Raw genomic sequence first — 24,988 nt, 5'->3', positions numbered from 1 at the left:
ACCTTTGCCAATATTTTCAATTTTACACTTTCTGGTATAAGCTGACCCAGTATGCCAGTCTGCAGTCGTAATTCAGCTATTTCGCTTTCATTAGCTGATGCTGCTCCACGAAATGGACAGCAGACCGCCCCGGTACTGTTGTGGCTATTCCTCTTGTTGATACTGAGGCGAACATTATCCTTTTGGGCGCTGATAGGTGCAATGTATTTGGGATTTTTCTGCTCTTTTTTTTGGGCGCATTGATAAAGTGTGCCATAGCTTGGGGTTAATGTCGCGCCAATGATTTAGCACCTTGTTACAGAGCAGCCGCCCGCCACGGCCCCTCAGCCGAGTACTGATGCTGGGCCGGTGCGATTCGACCCGACAACGCTTAATTGCGCTGATCGCGTGGACAGGGCTGTGCTCAAGTGTGCGTCCGAATCCGAGTCGGAGTCGGTGTCCGATCAGAGCCCACCACGGGCGCGTGTCGAATTGGTTTTGTGTGGGTGCGTGCGCTGATTTGTTGTGATAAATAAGTGGCAGCCTATATAGGTTGTTACAGATGCATGCCACATAGAGGCATGCCACGGCAGCGGCAGCGGCAACGGCAGCCGAGATGAGTGGAATCAAGGCATTCGCATAAATTGCCAGCTCTTGTGGATTTTCATTAAAATTTTTAAGATTTCTTTTCTGTGGAGCTATGGAGGCACTTAATAAGAACAAACAGGCCGTTGAGTCGGCACAATCGCTTGGCGCCCCATGGTGCCATATTTTTGTTAATCCCCCAAGCCAATGCTAAAGAACGCACATAAAATTTTATTATTTATGGATGGCAAGCAGTGCCATATCCTGTGGCATTTATGACACAACCAAAATTCCAATTGTTTCTGCTGCCGCTGCCGTTGCTGCTGCGGCTGCTGCTGCTACCGCATGTCCCCTGTCCCTCTCCACCAAGCCCTTGCCGAGTCACTGCCTGGATGCATAGGTGTAAGGCATCGCACGACCGCGCTTTGATTAACCTTAAGCGCATAAATAGTGGATTCAATCAGACCTGTAAGAGCTGCCAGTCCGTACCCAATCGCCAAGAAACCGGCTCTGCTACACAGTGAAAAAACAACTAGCTACTGAGCACAAGATTCTCTGATATACTAATTATTGCCCAAGCATTTATATTATTTAATCATATATACTTAATAATATATACTTAAATAAATATTTAAATATGTACTTACCCACAAATTCACGTACATCCATCTATTAGCAGAAGAAGGACTGTCGTTTATATAAACATATCTCTGAAAGAACAAAAGAAGTAGAAAACGGATTAGAGCCAGAGTGAGAGAATGCATGAGAAAGATAGAGAGAGAGGGGGAAGAGCGATAGCAGAGTTTGAGTTTATTAAAGTGGCATCACATCTTGTTAATACAAAACTTTAAATCAAAGCAGCTTTACTAGCCTTACTTTAATTCATGAGAATCGCATAGTAGGGCGAGGCGCTTTTTGATGTTTTGACGCAGACGTTTGAAAACAACTTTAAGGCTTTAGAGGAGTTTAAAGTATTTAGTTTAATCAGAAACTTTGCTCCTAAAATTGTGAATCCCCATATTTTAGCGAGGATTTTGCGAAAAATCTGCAATGAATGTTCACAATGATGAGCAAGTAAAATTCGGAGTTTTCTTTCTAAATTGAAATTAAGTTTTCTGGCAGTGCATGCTCCACGTGTCTCGTGCGAACAACTCATTAGGTTCGATTCTTCTTTCGGAGGCTTCGCAAGAAACTTTTGCGGCAGCGTCATTGTTATTGTTGGACCAAGTTGCGCTTTTGTTGTTGCTGTTGTTTGGCCAGCATAAGAAGTAAGAAGTTTGGATGCGCTTTTGTCAGGTCTTGGAAAAGGGAAATGAAAATGAAAATGTTGTTGCTCTATTGATTATTGCATATTGATTGCTGCGTGGCTCTTTTTTATTGAGGCGAGCAGCGACAAATAAAAATAATAAATCCATTTCCACGGCACAGCTAAATTATTGATATGAAAACATTCCGAGTGCCACAGTTCCCCATCCACACTTGAGGCACACAGACCTGAAGTCGCCGACTGGTCTGGCCAGAGCCAGACAGACTGGAACCGTACAGCCACCAGCTGTGTGTGCGTGTGTGTGTGTGTGTGTGTCGATCTTAGTTGGAGATCTTGGAGCAGCTTGGGGTTCTCCGCTCTCCACTCGAAATGCATTTCATACAAAGTCATCGTCGTCGCAGTCGAATGACAGTCGCCACTTTATAAGAGGCTGATCAATGGCTGGATCTTTAGACTTGTCTTGTCTTGTCTGGGGGCAATGCATTTTCGTATTGTTTTGATCTGAAATTCGTTGAATTTTGAACAGAATTTTGACAGTTGCCACTCAGTTGCATTTGAAAATTCCATGGAACACTCGGGACTCGGGGGACCCACAAGCACCAACCTCGCCGGCGATAAAGTTAATTGAGTTATTTGGCCTGACAGCTGATTAGTTGAAGTTGGTCGAGCGGTTCGTTGTGGGGTGAGGGGGTGTGGGGGTATATGTTGGCCAGGGAAATGGGCAATTTTATGGTGCGTGGCAATGGCAAAGTGGAAAATTATTATGCTGCCCCATTAAGTTGGCCCCATTGTTGTCGACCCACGCGCTTGTGGCACTCAAATTTCATGCCGCATGCAAATTTTGTTGCGCATTGCGCAGGCGTTGCAGGCAACAGCAACAGCAACAGCAACAGCAGCAGCAGCAACAACAACATGAGAAATACATTTTTTTCCCAGCGATCTTCATGCAGGATAAAAGATTCAATTACAAGATGGGTAAGTGAGTTCGGCTCTTGATTCGTGTGACTTTTTTCTTACATTTTTATTTCTCCGGGGCGAGTGGGCCAGACATGTAAACAGCAACAATAATAATAATGAAAACGTTGCACAAATGCAAAAACCCATCAAAATGATGGATGACACTTTGATAGTCAAGTCTGTAAGTCGGGAAGTGCGCAAACCGCAAAGAAATTGCCCAATTGCAAAAAACTGACAGCTGCCTGGCGCAAAAAAAAAAACACAGAAGGAAGATATACAGACACGTTTAAGACAGCGATCTTTGGGAGAGCGTAAAAAATCAAAAATAAATTAAAAATCAACAAACAGTAGTCGACACGTCAATGAATTTGAAATGCATGCAAATGCGAGCGGGCCAATTGTCTCGGGCCGGCGAGAATATGTAAATGGTACTCTGCCATTTGAAGTCAATTCATGTGTCGCAGAATCGATCCTCAGGGGTTTTTGGCAATTGGCAATGTATTGGCACATGATTTGGGTCGATGCCTTGGGGGGTGGGGTTTCAGTTTCCCATTGATCGCTTTGAACTTTTCCTTTTCGCCACGGTTGCAATTCCCTATTGTTGTGCAATGAAACCATATCCTTGGGCATATTCGATTTGCATATAGATCGGCTTCAAGATCGGCGACACGTCGCACACACTTGATTGCCTTTGAATGGCAAATGAATGCATTTGAATTTTCGCAAAGTCTATTGCCGGGGGGGTAAGTTGATACTCTGAGGGCCACAATTTGTTGTGTTAGTTAGCTATGCTGCCAGATCTGTCAGATCTCAAGTGATCGCGTTTGCCATTTTTCGAAATGGTTCCAGGATTTCTCATAAGGATGTGCATTTCGTTGCATTCTATTGAGCTCCGGCAAATGTCTGAAAATATCAAAGATCTGCGCTGCGATTTCAATTTGAATCAGATTGCGTTAAGGTCTTGAAGTCTTCAAGAAAAGCTAAAGACTAGCAGAAGACTAAAGAAAATTTGAGTTCCAGTCTAGTTTTCCTTACTGTTGCTTCTAACCAAAGTCGCATTATCTATCCAATAAATGATATAACATATTCTTATCAAAACTTTTTCTATGTTAAAACGACAGCTGTACCCGAAAAATTTGCATGCTTGTTAAGTTAGTTGTTTATTTGCTGCGGATCATCCATTGAAATGTAATCTTTTCAATATCCTGCTCCCATTTTCCATTTTAGCCGCATGCCTTTAGTTTTGGCGCCTTTTCTAGGTTTTCATTATTTTCAGTTTGCATGTTATTGCAATCAGGACAACATTGTTTGCCATTTAATGCAGGATCAAACCCCTTCTTGTACATATTTTTTTGAAATTCTTTTTGCCAGTCAAATGTTGATGCTGCGCATTGCTCTGATACCAATAAATAAACAACAAAAGAGTTAAATTCAATTGCAACTCTTCCACGACCTTTGTCAATCCCAGACAATTACATGCTTGCAAATTTTCGTATATATATATATATTTTTTTTCTTGACTGTGCGCAACCTTCGTGTTCAATTATTTTGCACCTTTTGAACCGATCGAAGGATCAGCGAATGCCAATGCGACGGCGAGCGCAAAAACTCAATCAAGTCGAAAACCCAAGTCTCGACCCCGTTTCAAATCCGAGAGATTGTTCTCGACCCCCGACCCACTTTTCGAATGCAAAAAAACAACTGCGTGACCCTTTTCGGCAAAGATCTCTTCGCTATACGCGTTTTCTTATTCCTCTTTTTGTCAACTGCGCAGGTGAGAGATCGCAATTTGCGTTGATCTTTCACAGGGTTGCCCTCCGGGGCGCATTGATTTCTTGACGACATAAACAATATTACACAGAGAGTGAGAGGGAAAAGGGTGAGGCGCGGTTCGAAACGGTTCCAATGACAATCGTTTGCCTAACGAATAGGTTGATTTTCTTTAATTTCATTTGCCATTTTCGGGTGTTTTCGCAATAGTTTTTGATTGTGAACAGAATCATAAATTATAAACGAGCTTTGCATCGTGTGAACCAATCAATTTTCGTTTTTTTTTTTTTTTGGGCGCAATCGCAAACGCCTCTATAAGCATAGTTGGTATGGATGGATCTTTGAAATTCCCACAATTTGCATGCGGCTAATTCTAATTATACAAATCGTCGCTGAGCTGCGGTCATTTAAATCTGCCCATGGCTAACTGGCTAAGTCGAATGGCCACAGGCCTGATGCCCGGGCTAAGTAAAAGCCGGCTTAGGCTTAAACTTACTTACTCCTTCCTCTGTTTGTTTTTGCACCAGCTGTGCCCGAGGAGCCTGGGAAACTCCGCGCTAGGCTCGCTCGGGCACAGGTGTTGCCGTTGTCGTTGTCGTTGTCAACGTCATCCTCGGATCGACTGTACCTTCTCGGTTATATCTATCTACCTGTTGGCTGGCATTGTCTGGCATTAACTATCTTTTATTTGGGAAATTCCCAAAACAAATGAAAATAAAGTGAAACGCACAACAAAAGTCAAATGCCCCGGGCACGGGTTCGGTTTTAGAATTATTTTTGTTAGTTTATTTTACTTCATTTTATTTTTTTTTGAGCTCTAGGCCACCGATCACTTACCACTGTGTAGGAGGCCATTGTTTTTGTTTTTGTATCTCTGTTCTCTTTGCTCTTTCTCTCTCTCTCTCGCTCTCTTTCGCGCTGTGTGTGTCTCTTTGTGTGCTGTAAGTGATCCTCTTCTGTCTTTTATTTGCTTTTCTTTCTTTCAGCCTAGTGTCTTTGCTTTTGTCTCGCTCTCTTTGTGCATGTTGTTATGTCCGCTCAGCTACTTGTCTGCATCTCTCTTTGGCCTGCATCCTCTCACTCTCTCTCTCTTTCTCTCTCTCTTATCACTTACCTTTACACTGCATTGTTCTTGTAGGCTCTGTCCAGGCCACGTTGGCGACAGACTGTCTGGCGCGTCGGCGTCAGGGTTCACGTGAGTTGTGGGTACACAAGTATGTGTGTATATAGGGTATATAATGCATATAATACTAGTAAATACTTTTTGAAGGTTGTGTACTTGAAGAGCTTGGAGTGTTGTTTTTTTGAGAGCATTCATTAAAATTATAGGATTATTAATCTGTTCGGGATTCACCTATTTGCATAAAATACTATGATAAAGTTAATATAGTTCAGATTGGGTTTCATCTACAAGCTATTTGGTAGATAACTCGAATATATACAAAATGAAATAATACAACATGGCTTTCTCTATTTCCTAAATAATCTCAGTTTTAAGGCATTTTTCATATTTTTGTCAGTTGATTTGATTTTTGTTCCCGTTTCATATACATTTTAAATGAAGGCTAACTTCAGTAGATTATAAGATTCATTAGTATTCAATTCGAAAGAAGGGCATTTTCTTCTGACATTGTAGATTTTCAATGCGTTTCCTTTCACAGTTTTATGACTTTCATTTAATTTTCACCCCAACAATTCGGTAAGCATTTTCTTTATGAAAAATTCACCCCGCCCCCTTGCCCCGTGTACGGCTGGCTATCAGCACAAATGACACTCCAATTTGGAGAGGCATTTCCACATTAATAGACAAGCAATATAAAAGCCAACTAAATAAATTCTATATACGAAACAAAAAAAAAAGAAAACTGCATTTTGTCTTGGGGCGCAGTCAACAGAAAAGTCGTTGTCTCTGTTCATTCTTCTATTGCATTTCAGTTCTCTCCCTTGTTCTACGATTCTCTTGTTCTACTGTTTGTCACACACTGTTCTACGAAAAGCGTGGCCAACAATGGATACGGATCGTGGATCGTCTAGGCAGCAGACACATAAACTATGCCCTGGACAATGGCCATAGAGCACTTCCTTTCAGTCGACCAACTACCTGCCCTAGGGTCCATGGGCGAGCCGGGAACTGTGAGTCGTCGCCAGCATGTCTGGCAAGATCACCGGCAACACAATGGTTAGACAGAGAGTCGCCCTGCTGTCTGTTAGATTAGTATAGAATTGCAGATCATTCTGAAATTTCATTTCGTTTCATTCATGCCATAATCTATTTTCTTTTAAATGTCCAACAACACCATGCTAAATATGCCCAATGACCCTATTCCCTATTCGTCTCACTGTGGCAACAACGGCGACGCACTGTCTGCCAGGATCGGCATTCAGTTATAGGTTATTGTTCATGCCTAATCACCTTGCTTTATAGAGAGCATATTTCATGACAATTGCCAAAAGTCTTTCATAACGATACATTTTCCTATGGGCCTGGGAGCAAGTGCTTTGGCTGGACTAACTCTCCCAGTTGACAGCCCACTGGCAATGCGAACTCTTCAGTTGACCACCCTGGCCCTACTGTACCCCCTGCCAAAAGAGAAACAATCAACCCCTCTTGAGCGGAACAATGAAAAATTTAAATCCAAGCTTAGCATAATAAAAATTCAAGCGAGCGTAAAACGCTAATCTCTGCCACAGAATGTATCCGTATCTGTATCTATATGTAACTCTAGAGGGTCTCGTCGACCGTTGCAAAAAGTATACTTTTGCTTCGTACAAATTTGTTTATTGGAAAATCTGTGCAGCGATGCATTTATCTGTCTGTGTCTGCCAAATGTCAGATTAGATCAACGTTGACAACAGCGCATCACATAAAAGAGAGCGACAGACAGGGAGAGAGCAAATGAGAGAGTGACATAGAGAATAGACCAGAGAGAGGTACAGTCACGCTTCTCTGCCAGTTGGGAGCTCAATTAAAGCGGGGCAAATGCTGTCATAATGCGCATTTAGTTGTTAGCAATGCTCCATATAAATTAATGCCCATTGTAGCCACTTCAGACAAACTACCCATTGCCATTACCAATCCAAAAATCCCTCTTTCGAATATCAGACGTAATAATGCCAGGGCATATAAAGCGCGAAACAAAGCGAAACGATGCGATGACGCTGACTGAAATAATATCAAAAAGGAAAAAAAGAAGAAAAACGCCAGAAACAAGAGCGCTCGAACTGGGAGTCCCCGACTAGCAAACACCCTGTAGGCAGTGCAGAGATGCGGTCAACAAATTTAAATATTTCCTCTATAGAAGCACACACAATAGGAAAGATATACATATGTTTTGATTTCGATATATATCGATAATACAGAAATATAAAAATATATCGAAATCGATATAGAAAATAACCTTACGAAAATATATATTTCCCCACTTCAAATCTCTTGATGTTTTTATTGTTTCCGCTATCAGATGTCCAGCTCAAAAATATATACTTTGTTCACTTGTTCTCTTTTTCACATTCAGAAATATCTCTTGCTGCATGTTACAAAACTAGTATACCCTCTTGTTAAGGATTTTCAATGGGTACTGGGTATAAAAAGAGAAACACCCAGCAACAAAGGCGGCAACAAAAACAACAACAAAGGCAAAACACATATTGCGCAGAATACAGATACAAGGACACTGTTACGCAGTGGAGTGGGTAGCGTTTTGGGGGGTGGGGTAGGGTAAGTTAGGGTAGGGGGATTTATGTTTCAACAATTTCAATTGTTTCCTAATGTTTTTGTATTGCGTTTGTTGCCATTGTATTGCCGGTTTGTCTAATATGGCAGGCAGGACAAGAGTTCAAAGATTATGACTACAAAGATTGGGTATCAAATTGCCGTTGTTATCGATAGCCAGCTAGCAGGCGGCATTTATCGAACAGCAGCCGCTCAACATGCCCGGCATTAACATTAAAGTGTGAAATTTCAAGTGAATTTTGACAAGAAATCAGCGTCGAACGCTAATCGTCTGTCTGTTGCCCGGTTCGCCTTCTCGGAAGTCTCGGCTTGGGCATTGGGTTAAGAATATTGGGAATTTCCTGTGCTCTGCGCCGCGTCGCACATCCTTTGGCTCGCTCTTCAATAAACCCACTAATAAGGCCAAACAGGCCGAACAGGGTCAGGGCATTAGCATTAGGCCAAACAATGGCACTGCAATGCATTTAGCTTTTATGCAGGACACGCGTCCTTGCCACGGAAATACCCAATGGACAACAGAAATCTGTTTCTACTTAGCTCAACACCACTTTACGATCCCCCTACTCAGCCTACACACCCGATGAGTGCATCGCGCGAAGGTAGCTGCCCAAAAGGTCACTTTGCCTAATAACTTTAGGTCACAAATACGCCTCACAATCACTCCTACGCGAAGCACTGACTGCTGATCCCTCTATTGCCTGAGTGCCACATTTTATGAGGTGTCTCGCCTCAAATGGGTGTTGTGCATAAGTTTGTCATGAGGCATGCAACACCCCATATACCAAGTAAATCGCACGCGCTTAGAAAATAATACGAATCTCAATTCAGGGAAAAACAACTCTACAATAACAATTGGTGTGATATATAACACAGAGAGCGCGCATTAGACGAGTATTAGAAGTATAGTTGGGTGCAGTCAATAAATTAGTATAGTATACTTATACTCTGATGATTATGATAATGATAATAATTGTAATAATAATATAGATAGCAATAATAACGATAATAATAATATTAATAATAATAATAATATTAATAACAATAATAATAATATTAATAATGAGAAAAGTATTAATAAAAGCTGACAACTGCAAAATAATTAGATATGCATCCGGCTAACCAGCTTTAAAACACCTTCTCACAAATGCCCTAAGATTTCATTTAATGTCCGAAACCATTCTAATGATTGCTTCAAGCGATCCTTCACGGCTCGCAGAAGGAGGCCCGAAGCTTACAAGTAATAAAGCGACTTCTGTAATTTTGAGCCAGGCAACTTCCTGAAGTCTATTTTATTCTTAACACGCCTAAAGAGCCAAAACTGAAATTGAAAATATTTTAATGTGCCATTTGCTGTTGGCACTTGAGAGGCTGGCTGCATGCGGCATGCAGCACGTGCAAATGGTCAGAATGTGGCAGAGCCAGAGCTCCAAACAAAAGCGCCAAGTGAGACCGAGACTGAGACTGAGGCTATGGGCGTTGCATCATTGGCATTGACCACGTTTACAGGAGGCGAACAAAGCCACAGTGGAAACGATGCTTTGGTGAATGGCTTTTCGTATGCTAACAATATGAGAATTTATATGACAAGTCTGTCATATTTTTACAAACGTTATAAATCATCGTGCCTCAAGAGGCACCGAAATGAGGGAGGTGTGAGGTTGAGAACGGCTCCTTCTCTGCAACTGAGACTGAGACTGAGGCTGAGACTGAGGCTGAAGCCAATACAAATATGTAAATATTGCTTCGAGGCACGCGATTCCACGCGATTCCACACGATTCCTTCGCGTTTATTACTGAGCTCGTCTCGACTGAGCCGTTTTTATGGTCTACTTCGGCCGCCTTGCGGTGGGTCTGAGTTCTCAGTGAGTTCTCCTCAGTTTCGAGTTCACATTTCTGGAAGTGTTTCCGTTGAAAAACCAAACTGAAACTTGTACGAAAAATGCAAATTTGTTTGTCTTGTCTTGTCTAGGGACAATTGACAATTGTTATTGGGCTATGGCAATGCTTCAAAAGGTAACCGCTATTCAGGACAACGAGTGGAAAAGGACAATTGCGTATTGAAAAATGTTATTTTACTTGAAAGAATGACGAAAATGTGGCCGCAACAATTGAGACAAATGGCGCATTGTCAACGTGCCGCATCGAAGTCATATTGGGAGGTCCTGCATTGTCCTTGTCCCAAAAATAAATATGCAGAAAAAGAAGCATTTAGTGGTTAATGCTCATCAAAACAACCAGACGGTTAGCCTGGTCAGCAACAGAACACTGCTCTCTCATCCTTTTTGGGTTAAATGCAGCGTACGCAAATCTAATCCTAGCTCCGTCCACCTGGCAAATATTCAATTAGCACAACGATTGGCGCGTAAAAAAATGCCCGCCAAAGCCACTCGAAAGTGCGGCGCTTCAGAGCACATTGAACCCCCCCCCTCACCAGACCCATGCCCCTGGCCAATTCTAGCCGCTTTGCTTAGCTAGTTGCTTGCCGCTTTTAATTACTGGCAGCATTATCCTTTCTACTCGACGAACATTGGCAAACGTTTCCACATGCTTTGGCATTTCCGCTTCCGTTTCGGCTTCCGCTTGGCGCCAACAGCTTGGCCTCGTCATCTCCATTGTTCCCCTCCGCCAAAAAGTCAAGTGGCGTAAATTAATTACAGCACCAGCCCAGCCACCTCCCACACACACACACACATCCATACTGGCTTCCATACAGAGACTCTCTCTGATATATCTGGTTGGTTTTGTTTTCCGCATTGCCGGTCCTCTAATTGCTCCAAATCTGACTGTGTTTTTATAAGTGTGCACATTCATATATCAGCCGTAAATGTGGCCATTGTTCAACTTTAAAGCGCTGAATAGCTTCGCGTGGAAATTAAAATGTTTACAAATTCAAAATCATAGCGAAATATTTTAATTGGATATTGCGTTAATACGTCAGTTTAGATGTTCAAGGATCACCAGGGTGGCGCATAGACTGATGGTTGGCCTCGTCAAAGTGGAGAGGAGGATATTAATTGACAACTTTTACTAACTAGCTACAAATTACATGCTTTATAGTTTATTAAATATAAAGAAAATATATATTTTGAACATATTCAATTTGTGTCAAGGCTGCAAGCACGGAATTTCATTTCAATCTTTTCAAGGAACCAAACTGAATTCAATATTTTTAAAAATACGAGTTTGTTAAAAAAAAAAACATGGTTTAAGCTCCAGGCAGAAATAACTTGGGCCCTAACCATAGAATTTATCTAACCAAATTTGATAGATAACAAATTTCGGATAGATATCAAATCTAGCCCGCATTTTCTATATGAAAATATTTAAAGCTTGCAATATTTTCAGTAGAACGGGCAACTGTTACTTGAAAATTGAATTTTTAATTAAGTTAAATTAAAATTTGGAAAATATATAAAAGATATGAAAAGCCATCTACACGTAGCGAACCATTGGCCAGTTTGCAGCCCTGACTTGTGGAACCAGGGTTCAAAAACATAATAATATGGTTGCACATTATCATTAGTATTAATTAGCTAACATCATTAGCAGCAGAACTGACCCGCTTTTGCAATTGTAGCTTCCAGTTAATACTTGGGAGAACTGTTAGAACATTTCACCCAGATCCCAGATCCCAGATCTTTAAATGCTGGTAGTCAGATGATCAATGCACTGATTGAAACCATGCTAATGATCAGTTTTCTATTCATTTTTTGGCATTGATTTGTATATTGTTTGTTTGTGAAATGCCTTCGTTTTTTTTTTGTATTTTCGTGACAAAAGGCGAGCAGCATTGATGCGGGATCAGTTAATGCTGAAGATCGGGAATCATCAATGGCAAATGGACTAGTCCCTGACCGTTACGCGTCACACGCTCCAATATGGCAGCAGGGGCAAGTTTTTTGTTCGACTTGTACAGATTTCGAGATTTCGAGATTTTATGACTGGGGCGCGCCCCCTTTTGACAGTTGCTGCATAAATTTGAGAGGCGAGAGACCCGAAAAGGTAGCCGAGGCACCCATAAAATTAACATCTTTGACGCTAAGCCGTGATTTACTTTTGTTTTAATGTCGCCGTCTTTGTGCTCTCCACTTGATACAATACAAATCGAAGTTGATTTCGATATGATATGATGGTGACGCCTACCTGTCTTGCTCTTGGATCATTTAACTGAATCAAATTGGATTTGCATAAGGCCTCCGATTTTAAATGGAACAGCATAGACAATTGACAGGGAGTGAACTGTATGCAACTGTGAGATACTCTGTAATAGGAGAAAATGCCAGAGTTTGCCGAGAGAAGTGCTGGGTATAAAAGGCCAATCAGAGTGTTTGGCAAACTCGTTTCAGAGTTTCGTCTGTTGCTTTAGCTGCCACTTTTGCTCGTCTAGAAAAACATGCCAAATCCTTGTTTAACCTTTGCACCCAAAACGGCAGCTATTTAACTTTGGCAAACACGTAACTTGTCCAAATTTTCGCGCCGCCTCGGGGCCCCAGGGAGACGCAAAGACAAACTTTTCGCACACACACACACGCAGACACATCGCTCGGACTGTGCTCGAGAAGGGTTCTGGTTCGAAACGGGTTCAACTGGTATTCGCATGGTTCTGGGGCAGCCGCAGGGGACGTGTCGCTTATAATCTTCACGCTCAGCGCTGGGCTCGGCTCGGCTCGCCTGCCGTTGAAAGGATAATGGAACATTGATTATTATTTTGATACCACCACTCAAAGTCTGCAAATTAAGTACGCATTTATCTCAAGTAATTTGGGTTCAAATGTGCGGCAACTGCGGTCAAATTGTTGCCCATACTTGGCTACAGCTACAGCCTCCTCCTGCTGGACGTGGACGTGGACGTGGTCGACTGGTTGCTTGAGAATGACATTAAATATATCGTATTTAAGTAAGAAACTGGCTACAAAGGATGGTCACTTTTGTCCACTTCCGTTTCGCGTTCGCGCATGTGTAGCAAATGGGCCGTCATAGTTTCAATGATAAATGGCCATTCAAAATGGGAAAAACAAGAAAGAGCTAAAGAAAAACTTAATGTATGTACATAAATGCCTCACCCTGAGGGCTGTTGATGGGGGGGAACGGGTGAACTGACGGACGCACGGACGGACGGACTGCTGGGATTTGTTATAATTTGCGATTTGTGTTAATTACTGTTCCATTATGTGAACTGGGCAAGACTAGACGGCAAAATAAAGGAGACCTGCATGCTTGTCTGGAGGAAAAGAAAAGCACAAATGGAGGCATGAATTGTGGATAGCTTTCAAATGTCCTTGCCTGAGCCTTTAGGCTGAACAACCACAATAAATACATAAGCATAATTCTGTACAGTAATACACGTACTAGTGGAAACAATTACGCAGCGCTGCATGGACCTTACATAATATTGAAATTATGTACTTCCTACCTATACAATATACTACCAAAATAAATGCTAAAGCCTTACTTTTCATCATGATATTAATGTTTATCTCGACATATACACTATGGCTCACATTCAGCTACTTGTTGGCCACAAAATGGCGTCGCACAATCAATCTCTGGCAGCCGCATTCATTGTCCCAGTTTTGTTATGCATACGAACTTGTGATACACACAGTGATCTACATCTCCATAAGCACTTCGAAATGCCACCTTTCTCTAAATAAGACAAATGCCAATGGCGGAGACAAATGTGAGCAGCGGTTTCACCGTCGCCCCACAACAAAAGCACGTGCCACTTGAGAGAGAGAGAGGGAGAGAGAGAGAGAGAGAGAGAGAGAAAGACCAAAGACATTGGACCGACCCAACCCTAGCTCCAGATCCGGACAGGGGCACTTGGCAGGCTGAGTTTTTAATTTGACGCAATTGTTTGGCATCGATTTGAAACCAATCGTGTCGAGTAACCCCAAGAATTTATACAATTAATGTCAAAATGCGATTCGGCCTTAAAGCGCTTTCAAATGTCACTGGGCATGTCAAGAGACTGGTCGCCATTGATGCCAAACAAAAAACAAAATATAATAATTTTTATATAAATTTAAAGTTTTGTTCGAATTCTGTATGCATGTGTGTGCCAGTGTGCGTGTGTGTGTGTGCAACCAGCTACCAGTTAAGATAATTTTAGATCTAGCAAACCCTAGCTAAGGAAATCCAAAAATAGTTTTGAAACAAGCTTTACTTTTTACAAATCCTTGACAGTATGATAAGTAGGTCAATACGATATTTTTAATTAATTTAATAAAGCCTGAGGACCCAACCAGGCTTGGCGAAATATCATTTAAGCCAACTGTGTTGTAATAAAAATGTATGCTGATTCAATACAATAAACATTTATAAAAATAAAAAAATAATTGATTTATCTTGAGTTAAGTTTTGGCATCAAGATTTTGAGGCTAGGGCTCGAGTTGATCCGACTCGAATCGGAAACTTGAATCTATTTTGAGCTACAAATCAGTTGAGCAAGAAACAACCGAATCGAAAACTGAAAGAAACCATTTCTATAAAATTAGTTTTGCTTAAATACGAGAACTTTTGTGCGTGTGATCCTGACCCAAAGTATAATTGACTTTGGCCCTGATCGTTGCATATATCTGACCATATTTTGGGCACAGATCAACTTTAGCCCGCAATTTGTTAAGAAAAATATGCGAGCTTTGCAATATTTTCCATACAACGGGCAATTATAAATTGGAAAGTGAATTCTTTTAAGTTTCTAACAGACCAAGGCTAAACTAAAAGCTGGGTTCATGCATGTGGAAAACTAGGCTAAAGAATCGAACCTCAACGCAGGGAGCTGGTTCGAACTTTAAACAAAATTAAAGCAAATATTTATTAGCATGCTGCTTCGTCGAATTCCTAGAGTCAAAACAATATGTATATACAAAATTGTTTAAAAATATGTTATGTAATATAAATTTAATATGAATGTAACCTGAAAAATATAAGCTTCAATTAAGACAAAGAAGCTTTGAGATGCTCACGACACGTTTAAATTTCTACAACTTTAGTTTAAATTAAGTTTATAATTGACTTTTGTTGTTATCTGGAGACTCTTTGCGTATCGCTACGGCCAATTTATCATAATTCATTATACATTTTTGACATTTTCTATGCTTGAGCCCACCGTTGTGGAAACTAATAAAGATGTCATTGCCAGACAATCGGCCCAAGTCACGGAGCCTTCTCTAAGACGTAGCTCCCTCTCTCTCTCTCTCTTTCTCTCTCTGGAACATTGGGCATAGAAATGCTTTATAGGTAGCGTAAACCAAGGCAATTCATAATTTTCATAATTTACGCTTTGTTTGGCAAACATTTTGGCGCCTGCTAGATTTTCCAACATACTATTGCAACGGGGTGTGTTCCATGTTGTTTTTCCCTACGAACCGCAGCGGTTCCTTACATAACTCAATTTTACGATCCGAAGCTACCTACTTAATAAATCATAGAAATCCTAAGCAGGCAGAGTGCGAGAGCGAATAAGAATTTCATAATTAATTTTTAATGCTTGACTGCGCTGCACTTTTTACAGAATTTTGATTTATAGCGCAGCAAGCACAACAACAAAACAGAAAATACAAAAAAAAAAATGATTCACTTTTTTATGTAATTCATTTTCTTTCTTTTTTTTTGCCTTCTATGAAACGTTCACTTGAAATGTTTCGAGTGCATTTGGCGCAAGTTGAAGCCGTTTAATGCCCGCGCAATTTATATTGTAATTGCAAAGTGAAATGTCATTATGTATTGCATTTTGTAGCCATTGAAGCAGCGTCAAGTGGTTCGGCCTGTTCCGGTACCGGTAGAAGGATTGGGAATGGGTACGGGAACGGGAGCGGGAACGGGAAGGGTAACGACGGAGCGGGTTGCACTCGCAACAGCTGGCCGCACGCCAACTCAAGTGGTCCAACTTCAGTTTCGACTCTGACTCTGACTCTGACTCCAAATCTAACTTTGAGGCTGACTTCGCTTCGATTGCCGCCGGCAACGCAACTCATAATCATGTATGTGTGTATGTATGTGTGAGTGGGTGTGTGTGGTAAGTTCCTAGCTTACCTTGTTGCTCCTTTCTTTGGCAAACTGTCAGCTGTGGCTAATTAAATGAAAGCCGCTCAAGTGCTGGAACTCTCGCTAGTTGGTTGACTGAGTCTCGGATTCAAAGACTTGCTCCACTGCGAAGCTGTGCACGCTCGTCGAAGCGCGTAATTGTCAAAGGTTACAATTGAAGCTCTAACTCGCTGTGCGCGTGTGTGTGTGCCATGTGTGTGTGGCAGCTTTTTACTGGTGTTCCCGCCAGGCAACACCTGGCTATAATGTCCAATGTGTTGTGCTGTGCACATATTTAAATATGCCACATGTGGCATATTCGGTTGCACACACAAACAAAAAATGTGCATGAAACAAAGCTAGCTTGAGCATGCGATTAGATAAGAAACTCTAAGGCAAGTATCGAAATATTTGCTACAAGCACATACAGAATATTAAAGTCAATCCCTAATATTTTAAACACAACGTCGCCAATTAGATTTATGTAAAACTTTGAATATAAAACTAAAGCCGAATCAACGAAATTTGAATTCCGCTCACGAAGAATTTTAACTTCAATTTTCCACGCAGGAGCCGTGGATTTGCAAAAAGTGTGAAACACATCTAAAATGATTTTTCTTAAAGATCTCTGAGAATAAGTTAAAGAACAATTGGCTGTTAAACAAGAAAGTTTTATACAAAAGTCCTTTACAAAATGATGATGGATTTTTCTGTACAAATTTCGACTCCTATTTTACGATTCAATCAGCTAGTCAGTCAGTCAGTCAATCAGTCAGTTAGTCATTCAGGACAAACAGTTTTCTATATAGAGATAAGTATAAAAAAGTTCTTCAATTGCTCTCAATAGATAATGCCCATAATTTGTGTGCAAGCTTTTGGTTATTATGTTTATTATTTGGTTAAGCGATAGGCCAATTTTGCGGCTCGTTTGGACTTGAATAATGGCATCTATTCAATTGATGTCTGCCTGTGGTAAGCACAACACACAGCTGCCCCAGCTCCCGTGACCGTGTGCTCCGTGCTCTGTGCAAGCCGAACTAGCAGACTTCCTGCACTTTCCACAGCCCACAACAGCTGCACAGAATCGCGAGATCCTTGCCGCAAAATATGCCAGTCCTTTATACAAAATAGCTGAGTACGTATAAGAGTATGCTCTCGTATTTTCATAGCGTCGACGCTGCCACTCAATTATCGTTTCGTATTTTTTCGTTTTCGGGAAATCTGACCCCGCGCGCACACAAAAAAGTGCGGATTTTTTTTACATATATATATTTCTTTTTGTAATTGTTATTTTTCGCGCACACTTAAACCTAATGAATAAATAACATTAAACACGCTCTAATGGGCGCGCGATTTTTGGTCGAGTGCCGGCGGAGACGGAGACGGAGGCGGGCTGGGTGGTGGTGGGAAAAGCGGCGTAAAACATTTTCATTGTATCTGTGTGTGTGTGTGTGTGTGTGTGTGTGTGATCCCGTTAAGTGGGCGCACTTGAGCTATGAGCTCTAAGCCCAAGTCCAGAGTCGTGGGTCCAAGGCGTGGTAGCCTTTTCGGTCCTGTGAGAACACATTTTCGTATTGCAATCGAATGGAAATGCGCAATATCAAGACAGGCCAATCAAGAGTTGACTAAAGCAGAGCTATACCATGTAATACCCTGTAATTTTGTTGTTAAATACTCAATTTTTTTGAAGCCTAAACTTCAAGCGAAGTTACTCAATCGACCACCAAATTGATATTGAATTTGATACAATGAAGGCCCAACAATTGCAGATACAATGGCATTGCTCGTTGCCAATGGAACCAAACTGAGCCAAAAGCTGTGCTAATTGGCAACGCAAACTGAGATCGACATAGACAAATAAAAGGCTGCCCACGATCGATACAATATGGAAAATTTTAAATTCAATAATCAAACATTACCAAATCGAACAACAGCGAAAATTAACGTACAAAGACGAACAGTAAGAAAACGAATAGGAAATGCTCTACAAAGGATTTCCGATAAATGTAAACTTATTAATCTAATTATTGGGCTAATAAGAAGTATCAATGCAAAGGACAAAGATCATTACAAACGTTGGTAATTAAACATAAAATAGATTAAACAATCAACCAAATTAGCGGTAAACGTTTGTCAAAAGAACTTACAAATTGGCCCATAAACACCAGGGTTAACAATAATTGAAAGAGTCAGAAAACAGACCGCGAGACTAAAGCTTAGCAAACACGCCCCTTTTGGCCACTGGTTAATTTCGATGCCGCGATAAACATGAAATTAGCCCTGCCACAGATGGTGGCAGGACCAAAGGCAAGGCTGTTCGCCGATTGCCGATTAGCCCCGACAGATAGTGGAGTGGATGTTGCGGATGAGAACGCAACCAGCTGATGGCTGGCACAGATAAGCGCAGCTGAGCCCAGTTTCTCTCAAGTGGGCCAGCAATTAGGGGTTGCAATTGCAGCCCGCAAATCGTCCTTGACAACAAGCTACACACGCTACAACTTGGCTAGGCTCGCGCCCCAATTCGGAGTAGCACATAAAAAATAACCAAAAAAAAAAAATATATTAAAATAAACGCAACAAAGTGTAAATAAATTTATTAAAAGCGGCCAAGGGAAAATGAAAATAGAAAAACGCTCTTTTCGCACCATTTGAGAGACAGAACAAAGTAAACAAAGCAACAAAACAGCCAAAACTTTTGCAGTTGAGTGTCAACGACTAAAACATACCCTGATTTCTGTTCGAAAATTTCAATCTTGTTTTGTTTGTGTATAATATAATTGCCGGCGATGAACGTTTCGACTTAGCCCTTTATTTCAATAATATTAATAATTACCCGGCGTTGCCCGGTGCCAGTAAAATTGTTTGTTTGATGCGCCCAACTTTAGGCAGATCTTTCCCAACGTTAGTTCGATCCCTGCCAATTTTTATTATTATTGTTAAATCTATTTCTTATACCCATTTCCTTGTGTTTTCTCATAACCTTAGTTTTAGATATTATATTATATTATTATAAAGATATTATGTGAATAATTAACAATTAAAAGTTTGATTTGAAGCGCCGACTGGCTGTTTGTTAGTTCAATGTCAGATTATATATGCCATTTGGCCTACCCATCAATCCCGGTTCTATACATAAAACTATTTCCCCCAGCTGATAAGATGGGAATGACAAAAAAAAACACTTACACACACAATCAACGACTGGCAAAGATCATTAATAGACAATGGCTGACGTACTTTGTTAAGTCAGCGTCTATTATGTCAATTGTTTTAATATAATTGTTGTTTTTCTCCCCCGTAAACATCCAAGCGAGAGTACAAAATCTAACTCTGTGACGTCGACATCCGACAATTCGGGCTTATAGCTGGAGACACACCTGTGCAATTGCCGTTCGGAGCTACAATTGACGCAGTTTCAATGGGTTATTTTTTGGGATCTGCGGAGTAACTGCCTTGAACCAGTTTGGTGAAAGAAAAGCCAACTACGATAACATTGTCTAGATAATAAAGTGGGATTTTTGATTTTGAGACCGAATAAGAAAAAAGATTGTTGCTGTTGTCCGTTTAAGTTGCACTTTCGCCAGGCATACAAATTCAGCGGAAAATGTCGCCTAGTGGCATTACAAAAAGTAAAAAAAAAGAATATGAATACAATATATGTATGGCCCATTCAAATAACTGAGCACTCTCATACCCACTCGGATATCAGAGTAGCCCACACGGCTGTCATGGCGTCCAAGTGGGCGACCGTGGCATCCTGACGTTGTTGCTCCTTTTCGTGACAGTTTCGAGTCCTTTTGCCGCCAGCTTACATTGTGCTTGGAATTCTGTTTTTATTTTTTTTTCTCTGTTTCGAATGGAATGCTATGGGCAGACTGAGTGCAAAAGTTGCCAATCGCTGCTCACTTACTGAGAGGATCGGCATTCGATTGCAGGCATGCTGACAGCGTAATCTGAGCCAGGGCAACATTTGGACAATGTTTTGTCTAATAAATTCCGAAACACTAAACTTCCGTCACATCATAAATCACCCAAAGGAGAAATCACGGGCTGCCGCATGATTTGATAAGGGCTGCGGTGGGGGGTAATGTAAGAGTGAGAGTGACAGGGAGAGAGAGAGAGAGAGAGGGAGGGAGGGAGGTAGAGCGGGAGAGATGGACTGGCTACCCTCATAGCACAATGAATTAACGTAATTATGTTCGCATGTGTATAAATGACGAGGTTTTTGTATCAAAATTTGCAATGGTGTCGAGCGTAAACACAAAACACAACAAACGAAACGAAATCAAACAATAAACCGAAAATGAAACGAAGCACAAAAACACAAAACACCTTTGCTGGACATGGACATCGATGCGCAAATAAAACATAATGAACCTTAATGATATAGCAGCCAGCACAGAGCACAGAGCAGCCCAGCCAGAGATATTGGGGTGGGGCACATTGGAATATCGATCGATGATCGTTAATATACGAGCTTGTACTCGTATCATTGTGCTAAACAACAAAACCAATCGAGTGTTAAGCGGGCCAGCAACAACAACAACAACAACCGAGCAACTGAGTGGAAAACTCGTCGAGCCCTATGAATTAAATGGGCAAACAAAAGCCCCGTCTACAAATGGCCAAGACAAACAGTTGACGCGACTTTGCTTCTGCTCTTGTTGTTACTCCTCATTTGCATATTGCAGTTGCAACAGTTGCAGCCAGTTGCCTCGGTTGCCTCAGTTGCCTTAAGCAGTTGCCACTCGCAGCCCCGTCCGGCAGATCCAGTTGACGCCGCCACAGCTGATTAGAAGCCAATCGAGCCCAAAAAGCGCAGCTCGCGCTCTGTTTGCCATCATTTAGTGGCATCCTGTCAAATCAAACAAATCTTCAGCTAACTGAACAAAATAATGTTGCGAATAGCTGGCTATTGCATACCCTCACTTAACAGACAAGTGAACAAAGCGTACTGCAAAGCTGATATAAGATTGAACCAGTAAATAAAAGTGGATTTCGTTTACGATTCGAACCAGCTCACGGCCTTAAAGGCTCGATTCCTGAAAACGGTTTTACATAGTTCGCTTCGTTTTCCATTTCTTAGTAAAAAGTAAGCCGTTATTCCAAGTTCGAACCGTGTTGGTTCAAACCCAGTTTATAGTTAACTCAAAAATAGACTTTCAAAAACTACAACAAGTAAAGTCTTAATATAACGTCTACGTCTTCTTTAAAATTCCTGAATTTCATGTCATCTGACAGCTCAAATTTCTTTGCGTAACAAACAGCAGAAGAATGTTAACTTACCTTACCAGAGTAGAGTATAGCCAGGCAACAGGCTTCAGTATGCCGCGTGTAGTTGGCCAAACAGTAGTTGGCCATTGTCGGACGGCGTTGACTGCCTGGCAACGTTTAGTTCGCTGTTAATTGATTGTTCACATTTTTTATGGTTTTAGGTCTTTGAATTCTTTCTTGTTTTTCACGTTTCCATATGCAGCATTCACTGGAATTTGTCGTGCCGCTTCATGTTTGAGGCATTCTTGTAATTAACAGTCGCAGGCGCAAGGATAATGCCAATTGACTTTGTCGCGACAGATCAATGTTTGAACAGAGGTATATGTGATATATGTGCACATAGAGCAAATAATTCCTGTTAATCACATGCACGACTGACTGCCAGCCTGCAAGACAAGACAAGAGTTTTCAACAGGTGGAACTGTGATTATGAAGGCGAAAGGCAAATATTTAAAGCTAAAGCAAATTTTGATAGGACTCTTAATTTAGTTGTGATCTCAATAAGCATCTTAACAACAAAAATAGTCTAACTAAAGCTTAACTCGAAACACAACTTGTTTAGCTAATGCCACACCCATTTATGCCACTTTTCTGAGTGCGTACCCATGCTCAATAGTTGCCCCACAGAATGGGGTCAGCATCGCTTCGTGATTGTGTTGGCCAACCCTTCTTTCGTACTTTTGGCCATTTACGAATCTTTACATGGTTAATAGAACGTAACATTTGTCACACATGAGCCGGGTGCCGGGTGTCGGCTGCCAGCGTAAGCGAAAGTAACTAATGCCCAGCCCAGTTCTCTTTTGGGTCCACTCCCACTTCCCAGCTGCCACACATTGTTGCCCATAGCGTGTCAGAATGCAACTAGCGAATATTTTTGTTGTTTGTAGCTTTGTGTCTAAAATTTGTTGTGACAAAATGCAATTAATAGCAGCGATTGCCATCGAGATCGATTCATCGAGATACCCTTTAATTGTGCTGAGCAGAGTTGCTCTGGATCGTTGGGATAGTTGTTGTACAGTTGCCAAGTGCCACGAATGTTGGCCAAAAGAGCGACGCTAATGAATGAACCTTGTGAATGCCTCGGGGGCATCCACATCCACATCGTCATCGTCATCGTCGTCGTCGTCATCTTTGTTGTTATTACTTCATTAAAAGCGCATTAATAGCGATGCCGACTGCTCTTCACTTGTTCGCTCTTCGATTTGTTTAAATCAATAATGAAAACAAGCAACAACAATATTCATTTTTTTGGTCGAATGTACCTCAGCTAAAAATCTGAGCAGCCGATCCCAGCCTCAGCCCCAGCCACAGCCACTCGCACAATGCCGATAAATTAGAAAATAATGCGCGCCCATTGTCCGATTGCTTTGTTTCATTTAAGCGCTTTTGTTGTTCCATGAAGAGCTTGGAACACTGGCTGACTGGACTCTGCCCTTTGCCCCCTCACATTGTCCCCTGTCCCTGAATAGTGCCCCATTCACCTCTGCGTCGCTGCCGCTACGATTTGACTGGTGGGAAGATAAAAAAAAAATATATATATATGCATTTTTTAATGCTCTTTCCATGATCAGCTCATTATGTTCATGCATAATTTTTGACACACATAAGAAACTCTTGCAATATTATCGAGTTGACAAATATATAGGGAATATTTTCTGTCTCATATTGTCCATTCAAGCGAATATAGATAATCTGCAGAAAGTGTTTTAAATTAATTTTTTAAACATATAAATAAATTCCTTTAGCATTTGCCAAAGCGTGTTTCGACGAGAAAAGAATCTTCTAAAATTGTATTGCACAAATGTTATTCATGACTAGGAAAGTCATGAGAATTTAAGATATCGTAATTTAATTAAATTTCTAAATATTATTTTAGTCACTCCCAAACAATATTTGAGTATTTCTAAATTCTGCTCGCACTTTTGCCAAACGGAATTCTCGTTCCATAAGATTAATTATACATTTTCTTCGTCCAATTTCTGTTATTTGTTTTTTGTTTTTTTAGAGTATCTGAAAAGTCTTAAAGCAGATCTCATCAGTTCGGCTTGTGTCTTTTGTTTAACAAGTCCCTGTGTCTTTGAGCTACACGTTTTTTGAATGAAGCTGATTACTCAAATTTGTGCTTTGTTTACGATTCGTCAAGGCATTGATGAGGCGGGCCGGCCAGTATCGGAGGGGCATTGGAGAGGGGCAGGGGTTGCGGGGCAGCTCTGTTCGCCAACTTAACGCCAAAATGTTATTAAATATTATTAGTGACCAACAATGGGCAACAATTATGTGGGCACCGTCGCCCGCCGAATCTGTTCGAGCTGTTTCATTGTTGACTCTGGTCTTGGGCAGAGATTTGCCCGGCCGGCTCCAATGGCTGCTTGTTGGTCGCTCGCTTACAGTTATAATCCCTCAGCTATTGCCAGTTACAACAGTTACAACAGCCGCGACAGCCACGACAGCTGTGGCGTTTAACCCATTCAAGAGAGCTGAAACCCAGTTATCAATAAAAACTATTTCTACTTCTATTTCCCTTACTCTTACTTTGTGTGTCCCCTTGCTTTCTGTCTGCTTTCTTTTTGGATTGTCAGAGGCAGAGGCAGCGGCAGCGGCAGCTGGCGCTCCATATCAGAACGGTTTTTGCCCATTGTCAATCCCGTGCCTATTCCCATTCCCGTCTGTCCAGTGACTGTTTTCAGGTCGTCTGCTGTACGTACGGGTTATTTGTTTGGCCAGTTCTGTAAGCAGTTTAGAGCCTGCATTTCCGTTTTGTTGCCAAAAATGTAAACAGTTTTTGTATTGTGCGTAATCCCCGGCAGCAGATTCGCGTGCCTGAGCGATTCCCAACAGCGTTATGTAATCCAGTCAGTCGACTAAACGAGGAGTTAATTATGTCATAATAGCTCCGATCTGGAGGGTACAATCAACAATTGCCAGTTGTTAAGCTCTGTTTGCCGTCTCTATATCCGAATACTCGCATTGTGCCAGTTGTTTTGATTGTCAGCACACGCCGCCTTGGCTCCGATGGAGCCGCATCTGTGGATCAACTCTTGGACAGCCTCCCTCCCTCTCTCACTCTCTCTCTCTATCTTTCTCCCTTTCTCTTGCTCTCTGCCTGACAGCTCGGGGCTCTTTAAAGCGTGCCTTAATCGCAGCAGTACCAACAAGAGCTAAGACCCATTTCCTGCCTTTGTGTACTTAACCAGCAGCAAATATTACCTTTCTTTTGCACAATATTTATAAAACTCTGTATTATTTTGGCTGGCTGAAGATCAACGTGAATTGTTTTTTTTGTTTTGTATTAATAAAAACCAACAAACATAACTAAGCGGGTTTTCTGTCCAAAGCTTTAACTTGTTGGGAATTGCAAGCGTTAAGCAAGGAAAAAAGCAGAGCGAGCAAAACCA

Source organism: Drosophila montana, unplaced genomic scaffold (genome assembly GCF_035044405.1).
Source record: "Drosophila montana isolate Dmon_TW-CO22-7 unplaced genomic scaffold, ASM3504440v1 contig_3003_1, whole genome shotgun sequence".
Classification (NCBI taxonomy): Eukaryota; Metazoa; Arthropoda; class Insecta; order Diptera; family Drosophilidae; genus Drosophila; species Drosophila montana.
This window is presented reverse-complemented; position numbering follows the sequence as displayed.